Genomic DNA, 19389 nt, shown 5'->3' on the forward strand with positions numbered 1-19389 from the left:
ATGTTTGTAACATGTGCTTAATCGTTTTCTTGTCTTTCGCCAGGTGAATGTAATAACCCTTAACATGGGATCCTAATAGAAAAATAGATTAAGAACATTCAAACATGAAAGTTAAGGCGCTAAGAACATTCAACCAGCAGGGGGCATAATAGGAGAGAGGCTTCTGCATTGTGTGTAGTCTATGAACAACCGAACAAATGGGTGTTTGACTAGCTGAAGGAACCTTCAGCTGCACAGTGAAGCAAAACATTTAGCAGTGGTACTATTACTGCTAAATGCGAAAGCTCCTCCTGGATGTTAAGGAGCTGGCACACATGGCACCCTAACAACCAGTAACTCATCCCTTCCCAGTACGTAACTCATCCCCTCCTGGCACATTTAGTTGTCAGCCAGGGATGACTGACAGGCAGGGGCGTTGCTAGGTCTACAAAAGATCCGGGGCTAGAGCCCATAGCAGTGAAGTAAAGAAAGTCATACGCTTGAGCAGCATACACATGTATATAACATAAATGTGTGTGTGTGTATGTGTACAGACCCCCCTCAGTACAGACCACCCCCCTCCATCAGGAAAACAGTGTGACACATCCTGAGCTCTGAAGGGTTCATGCTGGGACCTGTAGTCCTTCACTTTTGGGGGGCCACACATCCCCCAAAAGCTAAGGACTACGGGTCCCAGCATGAACCCCTCCTCTTTGTATGGGTCTCTCTGCAGTGCCCAGCTCCCTCATGACACACAAGATGCATCCCCGGTGCTCAGTCAGCCTCACCTCATACCAGACAAGTGCTCTCAAGTCCTGGGTTCTTTTTCCCTTCCATTTGAGCATGCCGCCCGTTGCACTGAGAAGATAGAGGAGGTGGGTGGAGCTAAACCACTTGGCATGGAGCTCCGCTTTGAAAGCTTGTGCCACGGGCTCATACCGTGTCACTCAGGTGACGTGACATCACTGGTTGCTAGACGCTGGGTGGTTCTAGCAACCAGTGCACAGTGGCAGAACAAAGTAAAACGGGTCAAGATGTTGGATATCTGCACGGCGCCCACGTCCGCCGCTGATGGCACCGCTGCACCTTTTGAGAGACTCGGGGCTATAGCCCCATAGCTACCCCCTAGCAACGCCACTGCTGACAGGTGAATTGAAACGAACATGGGGAAAAGTGAAAAAAAAAGCAGTGTGAGTTCCTTTACGCCTGGAATTGATTACAAACATTAAACACTTAAGGACTGAAAGATTTGCCCCTTAATGACCAAGGTACTGGTACATATCAAGGAGTAGTGATAAGCTCCAGTGTGTTTTGATTTTAGTCTGATCCCACCTAAGCCAGCCAAGAATCTGTTATTTGTACTGGGCCGGTCATCTGCGGGCGGCGCATTCCCCTGTGCAGGAACTGCGTCTCTACAATAAGCATGTATACTTACATGCGGCTGTGGGGCGGTGAATGCCTCAGCCATACCCTACACGTGTGGGTACCTCTTCCCATGCATCCCCACATCAACACCCGGAACCAGGCGGGGACACGTTCATGTGAAAGTCAACATTACGGCAGTACCCCAGCTTAGAGATGAGCCGTACACTGTGTGCAGCAGGTAATGTACAGAGTTTCCCTGTAAACATACTGTTCTGTGCACTTAACACATTTCTCTTGCTGTATATTGCATTTAGGAGGCACACAGATGAGCCTCTTCCCTCTCCACCTGTCCAGCTTACCTCTGCCACCGCACTCCCAGTGACACAATGGGGTCCCGCCGAGCACCTAGGGTGGATCTCATGCATGCACTTAATTAACTCCTTCACTCTCCTGTACTATGCGGCTCGGTATATGGAGTCTCTGTACTGCAGGTTCAGTCCTGATTGCTTTTGGGGAGCCAACCACTAGGGAGGGAGCCATGACACCAAATCCCCTCACTACTGAAGGACCTATTACCATGCTTATTGACCGGCTGCTTTACATTCCCACCAGTTCATGGTTACCCATGGCAACTACTCACCTGTTTCGATACTTCTGCCGAGTTAACACCTTGTAGTGGCTTTCCTCCTGGACCCCATGTTTACTTAAGGACTCATGGACACTGGATGTTATAATGCCAGTAGCATTAGCTGTAGAAAGCTGTAGCTGTAGAGTTTACCAGCGTTTTTGCAGTAGCGTTTTTTCTGCGTTTTTTAGCATTTGCGTTTTTAACTTTTTATAAGCAAAACTATACCCCCACAATTGCTCATGGCTTAAAAACACTGATGAACACCAAATAGCAAAGTTTTTCAGCGTTTTTCAGTGTTTTTAAGCTTTTATCAGTTACAGCGTTTTTACAGCTGAAAAACTCCTCTTAAAACCCACTAGTTCTAAGAGTTTTTTACAGCCAGAAAACTCCCCTGCTAAAAACAGCTGATAACAGCCTATGTGTGCATGGACACATAGGATAACATGCTGTGGAGTCTACTGGCTGCAGAAAAAAACTTCTGAAGTCAAAAACAGCAGCTGTAAAAACATCCAGTGTGCATGAGAACTTACAGTAGGGTGACCAGACGTTCTAATTTCTGGGGACAGCCCCTGGACTGAGGACACTGTCCCCAGAGGAAGTCTGTCCCCAGTTTTGTCCCTGGATTCAGGACTGATCCTGGGCAGGTGCACCATGAGCTGGGCCGGGGTGCGCCCAGGGACGGCCCTACCATGGGTCCCACTGGGCTGTCTCTGACAGGGGGGGTGCCCCCGGATTATACAGAGAGCTGGGATCTCCTGCTTACACGGCTGTCAGACCCCTCCTGGGTCGGCTCCTATGATAGGCAGCACACTGGTGAAGTTTATCATAGGAGGGGGACTTCGTCTGGGGACAGTGGCGGCGTGGGGTAAACAGGAGATCCCTGCTCTGTATAATTATAATTCGTCTGTCCTCAGGTAAGGCTGAGCTGATGGGCACTGAACAGGCTAAGCTGATGGGTAGTGAACAGGCTGAGCTGATGGGCAGTGAACAGGCTGCATTTATGGGCACTGAACCGGCTGCATTTATGTGCACTGAACAGGCTGCATTTATGTGCACTGAACGGGCTGCATTTATGTGCACTGAATGGGCTGCATTTATGGGAACTGAACATGCTGCAATGATGGGCACTGAACAGGCCGCATTGATGGGCACTAAACAGGCTGCATTGATGGGTACTGAACAGGCTAAGCTGATGGGCACTGAACAGACTGCGCTGATGGGTACTGAACAGGCTGCATTGATGGGCACTGAACAGGCTGCATTGATGGGCCCTGAACAGACTGAACTGATGGGGACTGAACACTTTGCATTGATGGGAGCTGAACAGGCTGCATTGATGGGCACTGTACAGGCTGCATTGATGGGCCCTGAACAGACTGAGCTGATGGGGACTGAACAGGTTGCATTGATGGGAGCTGAACAGGCTGCATTGGTGGGCACTGAACAGGCTACATTGATGGGCACTGATCAGGCTGCATTGATGGGCACTGATCAGGCTGCATTGATGGGCACTGATCAGGCTGCATTGATGGGCACTGATCAGGCTGCATTAATGGGCACTGATCAGGCTGCATTGATAGACACTGGTGAGGCCGCATTGATGGGCACTGATCAGGCTACATTGATGGACACTAGTGAGGCTGCATATATGGACACTGATGAGACTCTATTGATAGACACTGATGAGACTGCATTGATGGACACTGGTGATGCTGCATTGATGGACTCTGGTGAGACTGCATTGATGGACACCAGTGAGGCTGCACTGATGAAGATGAGCTGATGGGCACTGACAAGGCTGCATTGATGGGCACTGGTGAGGTTGCATTGATGGCCACTGATGAGACTGAGCTGATGGGCACTGATCCGTCTGCATTGATGGACACTGGTGAGGCTGCATTGATGGGCACTGATCAGGCTGCACTGATGGGCACTGGTGAGGCTGCATTGATGATAACTGGTGCAGCTGAGCTGATTGGCACTGGTGAGGCTGCACTGCTGGGGCTGCATTGATGGGCAATGAACAGACTGCATTGATGGGCACTGGGGAGGCTTCATTGATGGGCACTGGTCAGGCTTCATTGATGGGCACTGGTGAGGCTGCATTGATAGGCAATGGGGAGACACGCTTCCTGAAGACGTGTAAAACGAAACGTACGTCGAGGCGGTACTTGGTCACGCAATTACATCACTTCCGGCCTCCGTGGTTCGTCTGTCCGTCGAGGGTGGAACGCATGCCGTTGCCGAGATCATCTGGGAAATCTTTCCCACAGATTGGATTTCTCCATTCCTAGATACGCTTTTCAGCCTCAGTGCCGGGCGATGGCACCTTCTATGTGAGTAGCCATTTGGCTATGTTCTGTTTTTATTGTTTTCTTAAATAAATGGTGTTACACTATGTTCGGTTCCTCTCCATCTATTTTATATCCCATACGTGAGATCCTGTGATGTGAGGACAAGAGCCGGGTACATTTTTTTCCATTGCAGCAAGCAATATCTTGCTAAAGCCTATTTGACCTTTTTTTAATTAAATTGGTCAACTTCATCTGGTAAGCGGACATCCATTTCCATGAGCACATTGGTGTGTGTTTTTTCAGTGATGGTGAAGGGATTTTGCTGCTCACGTTTTGTTATCAAAGATTTACATCAGGATCTCACACCAATTTTGGATGGACTTTGTTGTTGATGTCAATTTATATTTGATACACAATTATTTTTTATTTCTTTGACACTATATGTTACGATTGCACAATTATTATTGTTCACTGGTATTTAGTTTTTGAATTTTGTTCACAATAGATATATAGGCAGGCTGGTATTATTATTATTTTTATTCGATTATATTTACATTTAAGGGAATTTATAATTTTACAAATATTTGTTCCTGTTTATTATCTAGCGCTCCCCAACCTCTTTTCCTTCACATTTATGCATTTATGGAATTTTCCATTTTTTGTTTAAGGGTGTAGCTGCTTCACTTTTATTCCTTCACTTTTATTTTTTACAAATTTATTATTTTTATATGTGGCGCGGAATTATTCATTATTGATTCAATGGGGAGACTGCATTGGATGGGCACTGGTAAGGCTGCATTGATGGACACTGGTGAGGCTGCATTGATGGACACTGGTGAGGCTGCATTGATGGGCACTGATTAGACTGCAATGATGGGCGCTGGTGAGGCTACATTGATTGGCACTGGTGAGGCTGCACTGATGGGCACTGATGAGGCTGCGCTGATGAGCACTGGTGAGTATAATACACTCTTCAAATCTGCTTTAAAATGCATCTTTTTTCCTTTCATGAACAGGAAAATAATGGCGTTATGTGGTTGGGCTGAAATGATTTCCAGAAATAACATATATATCATACAATCATTACATAAACACATACCACATACAATGCATATATCATTTGAGGAAAATAAGCTTATAAAATAGTTTAATATTTGCCAATAAAAAAAAAAAAAAAAGTTCCCGGATTTAATTTAAAAAATCTGGTCACCTCACCTTACAGGCCCTGTATTCGCTACGCAGTGTACCACCATGCACCCCTTTAAATTACTTCAGACCAGGCATTTAAACAGTTAACAGCTTTACTGAAGATTCAGCAACACAGTATAATAGCACAGCACACATGAAACAGAGTCCAGCCCTAAAGCAGGCCATACACCATACAGTTTTCTTATTCAATTTTCTTTAGATTTACCTTCAAATATGTAGTGCAAGGGCCTGCCTGATTGCATAAAAATTGAAAATGTTTAGGTTTGACCTCCTATTATATGACTTTGGTAAATCTAAAGGAAAGTTGTACAAGAAAATTGTATAATGTATGGCCAGCCTAACTAACTAATGCAAACTGCCCAGATACATACCTTCCATACATTCAGCAAAAGTCCAGTGATGATAGTCTCCTAGTTCAGGGAGAATCCCAGCAGGGTGACCCAGAAGGGAGCAGCTTGCTCCAGTAGGACTACATGTTGCAGCAGTTCATCCTCTGTAAATCCCATGTGGAAGAGAGCGAGCTTTAAGTCCTCCTCTGGTATGTATGACGCTTGCAGCAGGGAGCAGGACTCAGAAAGCCTGGGAGAGAGTCTATAGACATATAATCCCTGCCCTTCCCGGGCAGCCTGTAACTTTATGTATAATTACACATTGCAAAGAATACAATAGCAGAAACAGGTAAATTTTTTAAGTGTAGTTCCAGCCAAAAAAAATATTTTTAAGCTTTTTGGATAACATAGGGAAGGGTTAACACCCCTGTAACATTTGTTTTGCTGTCTGTGCCTGTGTTTAGAAGATTTTACCTCACTTTCTGTCCCAATGACAATTGGATTCAGAAAATTTTAGGTTGTTATGGAAACAAGCATTGGTGATAAAGCATCAGTGGAGACACCTTTCATCCCATAATAACTCTAATGCCTTATACACACGATCGGACTTACCGACAACAAAACTGTGGATTTTTGTTCGAAGGTTGTTGGCTCCAACTTGTCTTGCATACACACGGTCACACAAATGTTGGCCATCAATTACGAACGTGGGAACGTGGTGACTTACAAGACGTACGACGAGCCGATAAAAAGGAAGTTCAATAGCCAGTGCGCCACCCTTTGGGCTCCTTCTGCAATTCTTGTGTTTAGCTCGTGCTAGTAGAAGTTTGGTAAGAGAGGATTCGCGATTTCAGCCTTGTGCTTTTCAGTTCGTTTCTGCTTTTCAGTTTGCGCTTGTTGGTTCTTATCTGTTCTTCAGTGCATGCTTGTCAGTTTGTTCCTGTCTTTCAGTGCATTCTATTTATAGTTCTGATTTTCAGTACATTCTTGTCTCCTCTTTTCTGATTTTCAGCTTGTTCTTCTCAGGTTCTTTCTGATTTTCAGTGCGTTCTGTCAGTTCGTTCTGAGCAGTCGTTTGATTTTTAGCTATGTTGCTGTTACGTACTCATCGCAGAGTTCGTGCTGTTCTTGGCCTTGGTGCTGGAGTTATTGCTTTGATCCAAGTCCAATCCATGAACAAGGGGAGGAGGAGTTCTTGGACCAAGAATTGGTTGCTTACTCGTGACCAATTCTGTCATATGCCTTTTCTGCGGAAGCTCCAGGAGAAGTGATCGCCCAGACTGAATTTTACCGGCATCTCCAGAATGGCAGCTTGAGGTTGCCACCTCCAGCGGATAACCTGGCAGGCCTCCAGTTTGTTTTTGTGGAGGATGAGGCCTTTGCGCTGGGGTACCATCTGATGAGGCCGTTCCCCATGAGGACCCTGACCCCAGAGCAGAGGGTTTTTAATTACCGGCTGGCCCGTGCCAGAAGCGTGGTCGAGAATGCCTTTGGCATAATGGCCAGCCGGTTCCGGCTTTTCCAAATGGCCATCAACATGGCCGAATACAGACTTAACCACATCATTTTGAGCTGCTGCATTCTTCATAATTTCCTACGGAAGAATGCAGCCAACTATCTGCCCTCAGTTGCAACTGAGGCCCACTTTTCACCGGCAGAAACAATGACGGCGCTTGAAAGGGCTGCCCTGGCTTGCCCCCCCAAAGTGCCCACGAAGTATGGCAAAAATATGTTGAGTACTTTATGGGTAGAGGGGCAATTGATTTACCAGAAAATCTGTAAGCTGTTTAAAATATTTTTTTTTTGGAAAAACTAAACTCATATTTCATTTGATTTACTGCTTGTGTTTCGTCTCTGTCTCCTAGGTTCTCCAATGGCCTTTTATTTTTGGCCAATTTCTTCAATAGTGCAAATGTAACTTATTTGATACATGAGGTCACAATCTCTTCTTCAGCTAACTATTATGTTGTGCTGTGGGTCTGCTACACACACACACAGTGTTTTTGTTGTTAATGTATGTAATGCATTAATGATAAAAATAATCATCCTTTTCAACTCCATGAATTAATTGCTTGTAGTCCCTAAAATGGCCTGATTTTGGCAAATTTTACAGCACAGTGGGGGTTATTTACTAAAGGCAAATCCACTTTGCACTACAAGTGAAAAGTGGATTTGGCAAATCCACTTTGCACTACAAGTGAAAAGTGCAACTTGCAGTGCACTTGTAGTGCAAAGTGGATTTGCCTTTAGTAAATACCCCCCATTGTCACTGTAACTACACCAACTTAAAAAAAATAGTATTGAGCATTGAAAGAAGAAGCCACACATTGTTGAGTATAAAACATTTTACTCCAAGCACATTCACATGTGCGTTATAAAAGGGTTTTTTAACAAACCAACATCTTGGTGTATAACATGTATGTTTGACAGTATATAGCCTTTTTTGTGGCTAAACAGGCATGTTTAAAACCAGAACATACACATCCCCAACTTAGGAACTTACAAAGTTCAACATTGCTAAAGTGAAGGCCATATGAGACATTAGTATGTCAAAACTGTGTCGATTTTGCCTTCGTCAGATGGGGTGATCTCACCTCTGTAAAAGCCAAATTTGAAAATGCACACAAATTGGGACTCAAAATTTGCATTTCCCTCATGATCCCATGCCTGAAATGTGTGTATTATTCCTACATCTATTTTGCTAAAGCCACAAAACACACAGTGTGTCAACATGTGCTATCTGCCATCATGGGATATCAATGTACGGGTTTTGTGGGTGCAACCCCTTCCTCCAAACTAAAGTAGGTGAGAGGAAGGGGTTGCACCCCCGAAACACGTCCATTGATCCCCCATGATGGGAGCTAGCACATGTTGACACACTGGGCCTTATTTCACAAAGGACAATCCACTTTGCCCTACAAGTGCACTTTCAAGTGCACTTGCATTGCACTTGTAGTGCAAAGTGGTTTTGCTTTTTTTAAATAAGCCACAGTGTGCCAACATGTGCTAGCTCCCATCATGGGGGATCAATGGACGTGTTTCGGGGGTGCAACCCCTTCCTCTCTCACCTACTTTAGTTTGGAGGAAGGGGTTGCACCCACAAAATGCGTAACTTGATATCCCATGATGGCAGATAGCACATATTGACACATTGTGTGCATCTTCAAAATTTGGCTTTGCAATTACTTTAAAACTTTTAAAAAACGTACAACAATAACGACAAAATTTACATTTTTTTTGGTTTAGATTTTGCCTAAAACATCAATGATGTTGGTCAGTCTTTTTTGAACATCATTGATATTTTGCTTCAGATTTTCTAAATCCCGATTGCACACAATGATCTCACTGATGAGTACTTGTGCACTTGCACTGCTGAAGTGAGTTTCTTCTTCCACAACATCCACATCACCTAAAAATAAAAAACACACCATGTATTATAAATATGCATGCATCCATCTATTACCTGAAGCTGTGGTCTCAGACACTGACCTGTTGTCGACACCATTTCGACCACTTCCTGAACCTCTGCATCCACATCCTCAGGTTCTGCATCCACATCCTCAGGTTCTGCATCCACATGCTTTGGTTGTGTGCTGAGTTCCCCTTCTTCAGGAGATGTGGGGTTACTGGTGTCCTCAGATGTCCTGATTCTTTTCTCCCCTATGTGAATACAAAAACGGTATACTTATCAGACAGATATTTGAGGCTAGAAATAGTAATATGAAACATTGCTTGGAAGTGTCGTCCAATTGTCTGTTTTGGCAGAGTTCCAAGCTGAAGACATGATTTTTTCCCTTTCAAAAGCTGGAATACTTACCTGTTTTGTGCAAGTTTCACACATTGAGAGACCCCTAGTATCCACTGGAGCACCTGCGTGGGACACCATAAAAAGGTTGTTATGGTGTCCCACACTAGTGCTCCTGCGTCCAGATGTGTAAACAGCTGCTGAGTGTCCTCTCCTTACACTAAATCAAGTTGGCATTTCATTATACACAACACATCCAGACAACAATGTAATAAACTTATTTAATACAAATAGGCATGAACATATGTAGTTAACCTGCATCTGCCAAAAACGTATTGGTGGTCGAACGAACAATGTTTAATACGAACGATTAGTGTGCCCACGAACCTCAAACTTGGCATTTTATACTGTACAACAATAAAGAAAAGCATATGGACCAGCACGAAAGTAATAATAATAATAGGAACACACGACAAATACTTACTTTTTTGCAGCACTTTCCTGATCCTTCTATACTGATCCTGCTCCCTCAATTTCAGGTCTGACCAGCGTTTCCTCAATTGCTCCTTGGATCATCATACCCCAAAAGTCCTGTGTAGACTTCTCACAACTTTAGTCATGATCTTGGCCTTTCTCACATTTGGGTTTCTGTACGGTCCATGATTCCCATCATAGTCTGTCCTCTTCAAGATGTCCACCATCTCCACCAACTCCTCAAAGGACATATTTTAGGCCTTATATCTCCTCCTGGATCTGGAACTGCCTTGCTCTTGGCTTTCCTCGTCGTTGCTGCTCTCAGCACACACCTGCTGTGTCTCCGCCATGTGCTCTCCCACTGCCCCGAAAGAGAAGAGGCGGGGAATACACTAGAAAGAAGGACAGGGGCGGAGTTTGACGCATGCGCATTGTATAAAAAGCATAACACGCTGGCGACGTACGTACAATCTGTGAGAGGAGGACGGGGGATCGTTAGCGCCGATCGTTCAAACAAAGGTACAATTGTAACTTGGGGCATCAGTAGTTAGTGGCCTATACTGCTTATAGTTTGGGGCCTATATTGGGACAAGATTAGGAGAGTTTAGCCTGACATTAGGGTTTGTCTTGTGTTGTGTCTTGCAGATAAAATGGTGGATACATTCACAGCCCCTGACTTCCTGCCCAACTTCATAGACAAATACAGAGAGCTGCAATGTCTCTGGCAAGTCCAATGCAGGGACTATTCAAACAAGCAAAGGGGAAGGCAGCGCTGGATAAACTGTTGGAATTGGTGAAGCCTGTGTATCCCACGGCAGAGATCAACTATTTGAAGGCCAAAATTGGTAGCCTGAGGAGCACATATAATAGGGAGCGCAAGAAGGTCCATGAGATCCGGAGCAGCAGCAGATGACGTATATGTCCCCAGGCGGTGGTACTACGACAGCCTGCATTTTTTGTCTGACTAGACGGAACCCAGGCCATCACTATCAACACTTCCTTCAACACTTCCTTCCACATCAGCTGAGGCTCCTGAAGTCCAACCTGCGCCTTCCACCCAGGAAGAGGATGTGGAGGAGCCCAGCTTGACCCAGGTATAGCATTGTTGAAGATATTTCTTGTCAAAAATTGAATGATGTTAATTAGATGTGATTGATCACTAATTTCAGATTTAACAAAGTGGTTTACATATCAATAGACAGTAGTAGCCAAAAGTGATTGGGACAAGAATGAAAAATGCTGAGGTCAGAATGATAGTTTTTTCTATTTGTTAACATTCAATTTGCAACAGTCATGAGCTCAAAATTGTGTGTGTGATTGATGACCAAAAACCTAAAACAATGTACCATTTTCATACACCGGAAAGTCTCAGCCAGGAGGAGGCCGTGGCAGGCAGCCTGACGCAGTCCCAGGTTCCTCCCCTCCCCCTCCAACCAAAAGGACCAGGAAGGCAAAGAATCTTGAGGAGTCCGCGGCTGCATTCCTAAAACAGGCTAATGCGGCGCTTAACATGACCCCTGGTGGCCACGAGGCATTTGGATGTGTCACTGTAAGCAAACTAGAACACATGGAGGAGGGCCAACACACGATCTGTGAATGTCCTTTGCAGACTGAATCTGAATTTGAGGAACTGGTTCATTTTAATCAGCTGGAGCACTTTCACTGTTCTAATGAGAAAAGCTGCAGGATCTGCATTCTGTTAGAAGTATTTCATTCTTGGAGAGTATCTCACCAAAACTTAATTTTTTTTTGCAGAGAGTGCCTAAAATCTAATTTGCACCTTAGTGCAGACTTCTGGGAAAATCAGTGAGTCGATCACACAAGCAGAAAATTACATTTAAGGGTGGCGTTCAGGATGCCACATTATATTACATTTTACAGAACATTACAGTGGCTGCAGTTTGAAAAGAAAAATACATTTTTATTAAAATTCAGGATTTTTTTTTATTTGCTAATTTTTTTCCCTTGAAAGTGGAGTTACCCTTTAAGCAGCCACTGCTAAACTTGCCTTACCTGTACTCCAGTATATTTACAGTGCAATCTGTACAGTTTATCAAGAAGTTGCCATTATGTCCACAATAACTGAAGTATGGTGTCTCATACAAAACTGATAGGACACATAGTACAGGCTTGAGTGCTCTATCGTTTAACCACCTCAATACCGAACACTTTCACCCCCTTCCTGCCCAGGCTAATTTTTAACTTTCACTGCTGTCACACTTTGAATGCTAGTTACTCAGTCATGCAACACTGTACCCAAATTTAATTTTTATATATTTTTTTTAGACAGAGCTTTTTTTTGCAGGTATTTAATCACCACTGTCTTTTTTAAATTTTTTTGCTATATAAACAAACTGACATAAAAAAAACGCTCTTTTCTTCATTTCTGTATTTTGCAAATAATCTTTCTTCATAAATTTAGGCCAAAATGTATTCTGCTACAATTCATTGGTAAAAAATAACCCAAAATCAGTGTATATTATTTAGTCTGTGTGAAAGTTATAGAGTCTACAATTTATGGTATATATATTTAAAAAATGAATCAATCCTGGTGTACTGACAGCCTTTTATTTCTTGAGGTCCTAAAATGCCAGGGCAGTACAAATACCTCATTGTATTGCTCTGGGGAGGTGATCAGGATTTTTTTTTACTATGATTGCCTATTACAGTGATGGTCTGATCACTGTTATACTGTAAGCAATAATTTTTTATGAATGGCAACCATTCATGTACCATTGTGTACTGTTGTGATAGCTGTGATTGGCTACAGCTATCACATAGTACAGGTCTGCTGTGATTGGCCCCTGTACCATGTGATGGCTGCCAGGGCCTCAGGTCCATGGGGTCTTTTCCCACGGGCAGTGCCCAGAGGCCCCAGGTCCATGGGGGGCTCCTTCAGTTCCCCATCATAGCAGGGCAAATATCATGCGGGTACATTGATCTGTCTTCCGCTGTGTCTGGTGGATATAGCGGGTGTCAGATCACGCCGTTGCATAGCCCCTAGGGCGCACATGAGGCACGCACCTGGAGGACTTCATATGATATCCACCCAGGATAAGGAAGTTCCTGCCCAGCCGTCATTTTACAATAAACCAGACAAGAGCTGGTAAAGGCTCAGAAGCAATAAAACATATGTTTTACTATTAGTTTGGTGGTTCCATATAATGGAAATGTGTCTTCCTCCGAGGATGTAAAAATCTTGTAGGAAGTGTTTGTTCAAACTTATTGTAAGTTAGAACCAAAAGACTTAATTGGTTGGGCATTTCAATAAACACATTTTTCAATTTGTTTTTATAAATCAACTGTGAAATTTCAGAAAAATATCTGGAGATTTGGAAAAATGTATTTAAGTCAAAATTGAATGCAGAATTAAGGTTTTTTTTTTATTGTTTTGGGTTTTTTTAGGAGTGCAATGGGATTTAAACGGCTCCTGAAAGTTATGAAAGCCCCTTTTAACTATCATGGGACTGCGCTTGTACCAAAAAAGAGCCCCTCATTAGCCTTTATTTATTTATTTATTTTACATAAAGAAAAAAACAGACTGTGAAAAAAGAGAGTAAAATACAAAATTGAAGAGACAGTCCCCAAATGATTTAATAAAAAAAGAAAGAAAAACCAAAAACACCAAGAACTTAAAAAAAAAATATCCTAAAAGCACCACAAGCCCACCTCACCTTTTCAACCAACTTCACAAGCTCAATCAGTGAAATTGAAATCCCAATTTTACACTAAAACACTGGTCACTGACCTTGGAGTATTTTGCTTTATTTTAACTTTCTTCCCCAAAAAAATTATGCACATAATAGCTAACTTAGTAAAAAAATGGAAATGTTACTAAAGCCAGTGCAAATTGTATGTAAAGTGCTAAACATTTTTCTGTACTAATTATGTTTGGCAAACTTTATATTTCACATAGTAAGTCAAACCAAAGCACAAATGGCCCACAAAACTGTGGGTGTATTTGACAGAACGGCAGCTGAGAAAATGATAAAAAGCAAAAACTAATTGATTAGCATAATTAGATTGTTCACAGCTGGGATACAAGAGCCAAATGCAATAAAATGTATTATTTGTTCTAAATAAAACTCTTAAAGTGCTTACTGAAGGGTGAATATTAAAGATATAAAGATGATCCAATTTAACCAATGGTAATATCACAGATTTTGGCAAGTTTAGTTAAGATACTTTTGTTATTGTGCAAATAATGCAGTTTGTCCACGAGTTAACAGAATTTTATGTGTCAATAAAAATGATAATGAAAAATATAGAGCTGAGATATTTTATGACAAGGGTAATCATTCTGACATCACACATTGAATGCAAAATCAGTGTGTGTGGCTGTCTCAGAGTTTTATGTCATGCAAAACAGTTTATTTAACAATATAGCTAACTCAACATTTGTGCATGCAGTGGTCTGATATTTTATGATTTGCATCTTTCTGTGTACAGGCATCCATTAATAAATGCAGTCTATGCAGGGCCATTTTAGCAAAATGTCTAAATAAGCATTTCCATTTGGGCTTCAAAAAGGAAGTCCCTCTAAATTTGATTGACTGTAACATATCCTTAAGTAATGTCTATACTAAACATTGGATTCTTCACCTCAAATATGAAAATCAAAGAACCCTCACAGATGATAATTTTAATTTATAGGTATGCCCCCTATTAATGGTACCTGTGAACTACATTGTCAGAGTGCTTTTTGCACTCTGATGGTCCATAGAAGTGAGGGGAAGAGAATCAGATGGCCAAAAATGTATCTCATCTGGTGAGAATCAATTGAATTAAGACTGGAGCTACTGGTATTGCTGTGATTAAAGATTGGTGTGGATCCTAAATAATACGTCAACCAGGGGGACAACACTTTGCTATATAGTGGCAATGCTGTATTTGTGTCAGAATGTCATCATCATTAAGCAAAGCTTATTCTTTAAGAAGGTATGAAGTGTGACAGAAATGTGCAAAGTGCAGTAATCAGAAGAAATCACTGAAAGGTACTCCTGTCTTTTAATGTTATTTCTGAATAACAGGTTAACAGAGTAACAGATTAACTGAATAACAGAATAACAGAACGTTTCGGCAACTCACAAATCATATAAATCGCTCTCAATAATACCTTCTCATCCAGTCATCAAAAGCTCCTGTCTAACTTTAACTCAACTTCGCCACCTTCTGGCACCGCCCGCTAATTAATTCACTGCCCAAGACATTGCCAGTCATTTCAAAAACAAGATGCAAATCATGCTGAAATCGCCACTGTCCAATTGCTCCCCCCCCAAATACCATATCATCTCCACCACTACACTTAACACTCTCCTTTTTTGATAAATGTTTCTCTGACGCCCATCTCACCACCTGCTCACTGGAGTTAATTCCCTCACAACTGCTCCTCTTACCGTCTTTCTCTATTTTGTGCTCTCCCTCTCTACTTGCATTGCTCCCCCTTCCCTCTAAAACATACATTTGTCACCCCTATACTTAAAAAGCCCACATTGGACCCCACCAGTCTGAACAAAGTTAGACTCATCTCCTTGCACCTATTTACCTCCAAACTCACAGAATCGTATTACAGTTTGGCTGTTTCCCATTACATGCCACAGAAACAGCCCTTCCAAAACTCACCAGTGACTTACTGCTAAAAACACTGGCCACTACTCAGTACTGTTACTATTAGACATTTCTGCTGCCTTTGACACAGCTGACCATCTGCTCCTCCTCAAAAAACTCCACACCCTTGGCTTACTTCCTCCAGGTTCTTCTCCTACCTCTCTGAATTTTACTTTCTCAAACAACTCACTTTCACACAGTTACTACTTTTGTATCATTTCCCTCTGCCCTTAGATTGTAGCCCTCTTGTTTGAATTGTTTTATAATTGTATAGTCCCTCTATTTTGTAAAGCACTGCACAAACTGTTGGCACTAAATAAATCTTAAATAATAATATTTTTAGTATATTAAGATCATAGTTATAAAATCATCGGGGTGCATGGCTACCACTAGAAGCTAGAAAGTGGTGCATAGTTTAAAGTGGTTTTAAAGACTAAAGATTTTTATCCTAAACCATTCTCTGCATTAAGCTAAAAAACCTTCTATGATCAGCTTCCCCCAGCCCCCTCCCTGTTTTTTTTTATCCTAAACCATTCTCTGCATTAAGCTAAAAAAACCTTCTATGATCAGCTTCCCCCAGCCCCCTCCCAAATTCTTACTTGAGTCCTATCTCGATCCAACACTGTGCCCAAGAGCAGCAATGCTGCTCCCTCTCTCTCCTTGCAGGACTCAGAGGCAGCAGCGGAAGCCATTGGCTCCTGTTGATGTCATTAAAATCCTTTGAGGAGGAAGCAGGGGGTGGGGATGCAGAGGGGTTGTAAAGCAGGCTGTCTTACTTTACCAACTTTTCACTTCTGAAGGCTTCCGCAATCTATGTGGCCAGTCTGCTGCAGTTTTCTCTGTAAGCTGCTCCCAACCACAGTGGCACCCCCGCCTCCGCCAAGGTAATATTCTTCACTGTATCACTGTATGTGATGATGATGCAGCTCCTTCCACAGACTGGTGCTTCGTGGAGGGGAGGACAGTGCTGGAGCCTGCTTAAGTAGGGAGTTAGTAAGAGAGCCTCTTCTGCAACCCTGTAGACTTCATAAGCAATTAAACTTTGCAGCACTGGGGGCCCCACTGTAAGGGTTTCTATTAGTAGTTTTCAGAGTTGGACAGAGCTACAGATCCAGATTAAGTCATTTGGAATGGTGAACTGCAGAGCACAGTTTACATGATTTTTTTTACTCATTTCTGCCCTTTAGCCATTCATTACATTGCAAAAAAAATAAAAGCCCACAAAAATAAATGAATGTAAGGATTAATAAATTGTGCTGTTTTCCCCTGTGTCCTATACTGGGTCCTTATAAAAAGTATAGGATGAAATATGGATGATCTGAGCTATGTTACTCAGTGGCTTCCAGCTGTAGAATGAGTGAATCTACTGCTGAATACACTGTTGGAGACAGGGATCATAAATGTTTTGCTCATTCAATTTAGTTAGTGAATGATTTCAAGTGTTACTAAACCCACAACAGTAAAACCAGTCTGTATATGCAGTAAACCATGCATGTTATACACACTGAGGAACCCTTTGCATTGTGTAAAAAGACTGTTTAATCCTGTATGCACAAATCCTCCTCTTCTTGCATTGTCCCCAAAACATATCGGGTTAAGACCGGGTTAGTGGAGTCAGCCTGCACATGCTCAGTTTGGTATTTATTGCTAGAAGGTTATTTTTTTTCCGGAGGGTGCATGTGATCAGCACTGTCCAGACAGAGGGTCAGGGGTCCTGCATCCTGATAAGACAGTCAGTGCAGTATAAAAACTCCTCCTACATGCTTTAACCAGACACTGATAGAAGTCACAAGACTGCTACATACTGCAGAAAAGGTATTTAGCAGTTTATATTTACTAAAATAATTGCATTTCCATGTCCTGTGAGATTCCAGATATAGTGAATGAAGGGGCCTGGGTTTAGTAACACTAATGCCCCGTACACACGGTCGGACATTGATCGGACATTCCGACAACAAAATCCTAGGATTTTTTCCGACGGATGTTGGCTCAAACTTGTCTTGCATACACACGGTCACACAAAGTTGTCGGAAAATCCGATCATTCTGAACGCGGTGACGTAAAACACGTAAGTCGGGACTATAAACGGGGCAGTAGCCGATAGCTTTCATCTCTTTATTTATTCTGAGCATGCATGGCACTTTGTGCGTCGGATTTGTGTACACATGATCGGAAATTCCGACAACGGATTTTGTTGTCGGAAAATTTTATAGCCTGCTCTCAAACTTTGTGTGTCGGAAAATCCGATGGAAAAAGTCCGATGGAGCCTACACACGGTCGGAATTTCCGACAACGCGATCCGATCGCACATTTTCCGTCGGAAAATCCGACCATGTGTACGGGGCATTTAACTTAAACATATGTAGTAAATAGTGTACAAGCAAATTATTACATCCTAGTTTGCAACAAAGGAAAAAGAAACACTGTTCACCCATTTTAGATTAGCACCTTAGCAAATGAAGCCCATAGAACTGTATATGATAGCTATCAAAATGCTAATGCAGTACTAAGTTTAATATTTTGAATTGTATGTTATCAAGGCTGTTCACCATAATGGTACTCCTGGGCCAATGCTTGTGGTGGCAGTAGGCAACACTGAATCTCAATACTTAAAAACGTTGAGAGATGTCAGAAAGTTATTTATGCTGTAATTTAGAAAAAAAAACACATCTCTTCGTTCTCTAGTTTGGTGGTCTGTACAAAATATATGAAGCAGGACCTGCGCTGCCTTTTAAAGATCACTCTAGTAGTAATTTTTCTAAAATAATCACATGATACAAAGAGTGGAGATTGTACAAAGGCAGATATTCATTTAGCAATGCCTAGTTCAGTGTCTGAATATGGCTTTTTATGTTATATACAACATACAAGGGGGCGTATTTGAAAAATTGCTATATGAATCTAGGCGACAAATTTCCATCCGTCTGGATTTGACGGATCGAAGCGGACATGTCACCGCTGACATCCGTTGCTCTATAGACCTGCATGGAGCATCCGTTCAGGTCCCGCCTATAAAACTGACAGTGTGTGAAAGGGGCCTAACCGAAAAATTCTCTCATGTGCATGTACAGGAAATGTGTCATCCCTGGGCTGGCTAAACAAGATGGGTGAAGATGTCAAGCCCATACAAAGACCAGGTGGAGATATCAGTGCTAGTTGTCACAGTTATCATATTGCTAGATGGTAGATGAGTATAGCGGACGTAAAGTGTAAGAAAAAAACAATCCCCTTTGAGTGATCAATATACATTTCAGGGATTTTAACAAAATGTGTAGTGGAGTCCTAACTTGTTGCTGTGAAGAAATAATGATTTATTTCACTAGACTGATCACAGATTAATTGTGAATGGAAGGGACTGGTTTGTTACAATCAGCTGGTGCATGCTCAGAAAATCTGCAGTGTTTGCATCCCTTAGCAAGTAATTAACCCTTAAGGAATATATCACCATATTAAAAGGGGTGCCTAAAATTTGACTTGTATCTTCCCCCTCCAACTTTCATTGCTGATAAGTGGCAGTGATGTTGTCCCCCTCCACCTTGCTTTGCTGATAAGTGGCAGTAATTTTGTCCCCATCTACCTTGCACTGCTAAGTGGCAGCGAGGTTGTCCCCCACCCCATCCTCCCCACCTTGCATTGCTCATAAGTGGCAGTGATGTTGTCCCCCTCCTCCTTACATTGCTGATAAGTGGAAGTGATGTCACACCTCCACCTTGCTTTGCTGATAAGTGGCAGTAATGCTGTCCCCCTCCACCTTGCATT

Source organism: Aquarana catesbeiana, linkage group LG04, assembly GCF_042186555.1.
Source record: "Aquarana catesbeiana isolate 2022-GZ linkage group LG04, ASM4218655v1, whole genome shotgun sequence".
NCBI classification, from domain to species: domain Eukaryota; kingdom Metazoa; phylum Chordata; class Amphibia; order Anura; family Ranidae; genus Aquarana; species Aquarana catesbeiana.